The 6,114-nt window shown below is 38.8% G+C and overlaps 1 pseudogene; it reads left to right on the forward strand.

Moving 5' to 3' along the window:
• Positions 1 to 2,721: 2,721 nt before the first annotated feature.
• LOC129856271 (U2 spliceosomal RNA) lies at positions 2,722 to 2,900 on the forward strand (annotated as a pseudogene).
• Positions 2,901 to 6,114: the final 3,214 nt, after the last annotated feature.

Genomic DNA, 6,114 nt, shown 5'->3' on the forward strand with positions numbered 1-6,114 from the left:
TTTCCAGGGCTGTGTAACTATGAAACCTTTTTATTCTACTGTCATATAGTGGTGGGAGAGCACAAAATTAAGAATCAAGATTTTGATTCAGAATTTTTGCAAAGACAAAGTACGTAATACCCACAAAGAATTTTATAAATTGCAGAATGAACTAAAAGATTTACACATCCAAGGTAATTTAAATGGTGGTGGATTAGATAAAGACAAATTATGTATCCTGCAGAAAAAGCAGCATGCCTTTTTTGAAAAGAAAGCTCCAGACTTCATTTTTAAAAGTCAGCAAGATAAATGGGAAAATTATGAGAAGTGCTCTGCATATTTTTTCAAACAAATTAAATCACGGGGAAAGAGGAGGACTATTTCTGCTTTATTGGACCAAGATGGGGAGATGGTTGAGGATGGAGATGGCATGCTTGGTGTCGCTACACATCACTTTTCTCAGCTATTTCAAAAACAAACAATTGATTATGAGAAGGGGACAAATTTTTTAAAATGCGTGGATGTGCAGATACCTTTCGATATTAGAGACCAATTAGAAGGGGAATTGAAATTAGATTAAATTTATATGGCACTGAAGAGCATGAAAGATAACTAAGTACCAGGAGTGGATGGGCTCTCTAAAGAGTTTTACATAGTTTTTGGGGATTTAGTTGGATGTCCTCTGTTGGAAGTGTTTAGAGGTATATTTGGTTTGGAGCATATGCAATTGCACCGAGACGTTCAAGCATATTTAGAGGAAAGGCACCTGCCAGCTATTACTGTGAATTTGGACCAGGAAAAAGCTTTTGACATGGTAAACCATGAATTTTTATTTAGAGTTATGGGAAAATTTGGTTTTGGAAATAATTTTATGAAATGGGTAAAAATTCTTTATAGAAATGTGGGTAGCAGGGTAAATATTAATGGGAATATTGGAACTGTTATAATGCAATTACAAGGTGTCAGACAGGGGGAACCTCTGTCTGCGCTTGTATGTTTTATATACTGAACCTTTCGCATGAGCAATTAGGACAAATTACAACATCAAAGGCATCATTTTACCCGGCGGGGATATCCTAAAAATTTCGCAATATGCGGACGACACAGTTTTATATTTACAGGACGACCTGAGCTTGAAAGAGTCTATCAAAGTCATTGATGAATTCTCTGTTGCCTCTGGGTCAAAGATAAACAAGAATAAAACATAAATAAAATATATGGGACAGTGGAAATGGAGAAATGATCAGTTATGTGGTTTGACTGTGTGCACAGGACCAATGGTAGTGCTCGGCATATCTTTCGGAAATGAAATTAAAGATGACATGTTTAATTGGAATGAAAAACTATTATCACTTAATAAAAGATTGGGGCTGTGGAAAGTGACGTGACTATCTTTTAGTGGGAAGGTGTTAGTGCTGAAGGCGGACATTCTGCCTTCATTACTTCACCTTGCCTATGTGTTTCCCATGCCGGTGTCTCTCAGAAAAACTTTCATACGGGCACTGTGTAATTTATTTTTTGGGGGATATGAGTACATCCGTAAAGATCGGATGTACCAGCCTATAGAGGCTGGTGGAAGGGATTTCCCTCATATTCCTCTCAAGCTAGATGCGTTGTTCTATTCAAACGTTTGTTGTCTTTTGTCGTCTTCTGTACACAAATGTCAAATTTTAATACAATTCTGGCTGTCAGTACCGTTAAGGTTCATGGTGGAGTGGGATAATAGTAAGCCAAAAGCGGAAATTATCCCATTACATTTTAAGAAAATAGTGGAATGGGCAAAGAAAACCCCTGTCTGCAAAGTAAAATAAAACGTAATCAACCACAGATTGCTATACGCGAAATTAATAGAAAATTGTCGTCCTAGAGACGGATTACCAATATCACCTTCCACCTGGCTACGGACACAATTAAAAGGTTTAGACAACAGACTGAAAGATTTTAATTGGCTTGTTTTACACAGACGTCTTCCGGTCCGATCAACATTATATGATCATAATTTGACCCTGAATAAATGTTGTCCCAGGGACAATTGTTTCGCAATCGAAACAATTCCCCATGTTTTATGGGAATGTTCTTTTGCCAAATTAGTTTGGAGAAAAATTAAACTATTTTTCGAGAAAAAAAAAAAAACATTGATTATGAAGGGGTAGCCAAACTTGAACAAAAAAATGTGGAAAGGGTGCAATTATTAGCATTAGTGACTCTGGTGTCCCTTATCAAGACCAAACTTTGGGAGGCCAGATGTGGTGCGGTCAATGACACCCTCAAGTGGTCACCGACGGGATTAGTTGAATTTATAAAACAGGACATTTGGAAAAGAATACAATTTGAAATAGATAAGTGGGGCATTGTATCAGTAAAACAGAAATGGAAAGGGATTTACCCTTCATTGTAAATGTTTTTATAGCTTATATATAATTGTATTACATAAGTATAATTGAAATGTAGGCTAAGCCTTTGTACATATTTGATATACACTGAGGTTTATTCAGAGTTCACTTTGGCATATGTATATGTTTGTATTTATAGAATTATTTGTATTGTTTTTGGAGATTGTTAGAGGCAAGTTAAACTTGAATGTAATAATACTGGTCAGGTTCTGCAGCACTTTGTTGAGGAGTTTTGCTATTGTTATATTGTTACACTACTTTTTGATACTGTTTTTACGAATACATGTTATGTACAACGTAATGCACTGATTTTGTAATTGTATTTGAATGTGAAATTAAAATAAAAATTATCCCCCCCCCCCCAAAAAAAAATCTGTTCTTATCAGTTTAATATCTGATACGTCCCCTATCTGGGGACCATATATTAAATTGATTTTTGGAATAGGGAGATGCAATAGGGGCTTGCTCCGTCCACTCCATGCATCGACCTGGTATTGCAGTACTTCCAGGAACGACGGTGCACGTTGTTAATGTAAACTTTTATGCAATTAGATTCTGTAAATTATGAGCTACTTCTGAACGGTAGTTTTCATTTCTGTTCATGTAGCTATTTGCCAAATTTCATTGGATTTTCTCTATATTGATATATGCTCTTGCTTTGTAAGCGAGGTTTGTTTGTATTACAAAATTATGGCTATTTCTCCTTCTTTACAACACAGATTATCCTTTATATTGACCAGATACTAGTGGCCGTTTAACAAGGAATATAAAGTTTTTTTTTTTAAAGGAAGCCTGTCCGCAGGAAGAAGGTCAGGTGGGGCTATTCTAGCCAATGAGAGGGCAGATACGCATGTGCGCAACGTTTTCCACTAATTACCAAAGCCACAAAGTAGAAAACGGGCTATTCTTTTCGAGGTCATTGTAAGCTGCTGTAGCCTTAGCCTACCATTTGATACAAAAAAAGATGTTGAAATTATATCACTGGGGGTCATTGCGAATCAATTTGCGTCACTTGTGTAGCCTGTTAGAGAAGTCGCAAAGCCAATAGATGGCGCTGCTGTTATGTGTAGCCGAGTGTGATTCTCTATAGTTGGAGTGAGTCAAGTTAGGCATTATTTACTACGTACTGAACGGAGCTGAATGCACGCTACACAATGATACGGAAGTAAAGACATTCTTATCAACATTACCTTGCCCCTGTATTGAATAATCAGCATTACAAAACATAGCCTACCTGTTCAGGGAAAAGTCCACAATGAAACTGACATTACATGTGGAGAATGATACATTCGCGATAGAGCTGTGACCATGATCGCAATTGATAACTTCCAATGTAATTAACTAAACACGGACATTAATAAATGCATAATAACACAAGGCTACAATAACAATAAACTTAATTTATAGGCTATTTATTCAATCGGTTTGTCACGTCCAGGTAGGCTACACAAGTGGCACAAAATTATTTGCAACAACTCCAGTGATATCGTCATTTCGAAGTAATTATTGTATCAAATGGTAGCCTGCAATGGCATATTCATTTAAATAGGCTACTTGATGGCAAGTGTATCATTCTCCACATTTAATGTCCGTTTCATTGAGGACTTTTTCCCATAACAGATGCACGCAAGGGATTTTCATAACGTCCATTTCTCAGTTGGTAGAGCATGGCACTTGCAAGGCCAGAGTTGTGGGTTCCCACAGGGAGCCAGTACGACGAACACCTATGGAAATGTATGCACTCACTACTACTGTAAGTGGTTCTGGATAAGAGAGTCTGCTAAATGACTCACTACTGTAGTGTCTCTGGATAAGAGAGTCTGCTAAATGACTCACTACTGTTAGTGGTTCTGGATAAGAGAGTCTGCTAAATGACTCACTACTGTTAGTGGCTCTGGATAAGAGAGTCTGCTAAATGACTCACTACTGTTAGTGGCTCTGGATAAGAGAGTCTGCTAAATGACTCACTACTGTTAGTGGCTCTGGATAAGAGAGTCTGCTAAATGACTCACTACTGTTAGTGGCTCTGGATAAGAGAGTCTGCTAAATGACTCACTACTGTTAGTGGCTCTGGATAAGAGAGTCTGCTAAATGACTCACTACTGTAAGTGGCTCTGGATAAGAGAGTCTGCTAAATGACTCACTACTGTTAGTGGCTCTGGATAAGAGAGTCTGCTAAATGACTCACTACTGTTAGTGGCTCTGGATAAGAGAGTCTGCTAAATGACTCACTACTGTTAGTGGCTCTGGATAAGAGAGTCTGCTAAATGACTCACTACTGTTAGTGGCTCTGGATAAGAGAGTCTGCTAAATGACTCACTACTGTTAGTGGCTCTGGATAAGAGTGTCTGCTAAATGACTCACTACTGTTAGTGGCTCTGGATAATAGAGTCTGCTAAATGACTCACTACTGTTAGTGGCTCTGGATAATAGAGTCTGCTAAATGACTCACTACTGTTAGTGGCTCTGGATAAGAGAGTCTGCTAAATGACTCACTACTGTTAGTGGCTCTGGATAAGAGAGTCTGCTAAATGACTCACCACTGTTAGTGACTCTGGATAAGAGAGTCTGCTAAATGACTCACTACTGTTAGTGGCTCTGGATAACAGCTTCTGCTAAATAGTTTGTTGACGTTTTATCAGTTCTATAGCGTTAATATAATGGCGCCGGAGGGGATGGCGGCTGTTTGTGTGTTTTTGCGTTATTCGTAACTTATTTTGTACATAATGTTGCTGCTACCGTCTCTTATGATCGAAAATAACTTCTGGACATCAGAACAGCGATTACTCACATCGAACTGGACAAAGATTTTTTTTCTTTAATGACACGAAGGATATACTGTTTCTCTGAGACCAGGCCCAAAGCCCCGTCGTTCAAATCGAATCAAACTTTATTTGTCACATGCGCCGAATACAACAAGTGTAGACCTTACAGTGAAATGCTTAATTACAAACTCTTAACCAACCATGCAGTTCAAGAAAGAGTTAAGAAAATATTTACCAAATAAACTAAAGTAAAAAATAATTAAAAGTAACACAATAAAATAACAATAACAAGGCTATATACAAGGGGTCCTGGAAATAGAGTTAGAGTTAGAGTTAGAGTCTATTCCAAGATGGCGTAGCAGTGTAGACGTCTTTGTCCTGTCGTGTCCCGTGTCCCTTGTATATATCTTTTTACATCTTTTTCTTCGCATATCTTTTAAAAATACTTTCTTAAACCTCAACTTCTAAATACTCTCCTGCAACCCGCCTCACCCAATGTGGCGTGGATCTGCTTTTTTCTAAAGTATTTCTATTTACTTCTGATCTGGAATCCATCTACTGAAGATAGCCAGCTAACTGCCTACCAGCTATCAGTTAGCAAACCATTGCTAGCGGTCATCAGCTAACCTTTAGCTCGGAAAGCTCTCGCTAGTTCGAACAACGTGACTAAAACCAGAGCATAACGGACCTATTTCTCTCCATATCCCCGGATTCCTACCGCAAACTCTGAACATTTTCATCTGGATCTTCGCAACTAGCTAACCACAATCCTGGGTGACCACTCCTGGCTAGCGTTTCCATCCCGGAGCAAGCACCAATTAGCCTGAAGCTAGCCCGGCTAGGGCTCCTGTGCTACCACTGAAGCCCACTCCTGGGCTACAATATCCGGACCCCTTTACTGTCGGTACGGAGCACGGAACCCCGCCGATCCTCTACGACTGGAATACCGACATAATCTGCCCGAGGACTCCAACAGG

The sequence above is a fragment of the Salvelinus fontinalis genome, chromosome 5 (assembly GCF_029448725.1).
Source record: "Salvelinus fontinalis isolate EN_2023a chromosome 5, ASM2944872v1, whole genome shotgun sequence".
NCBI lineage: Eukaryota > Metazoa > Chordata > Actinopteri > Salmoniformes > Salmonidae > Salvelinus > Salvelinus fontinalis.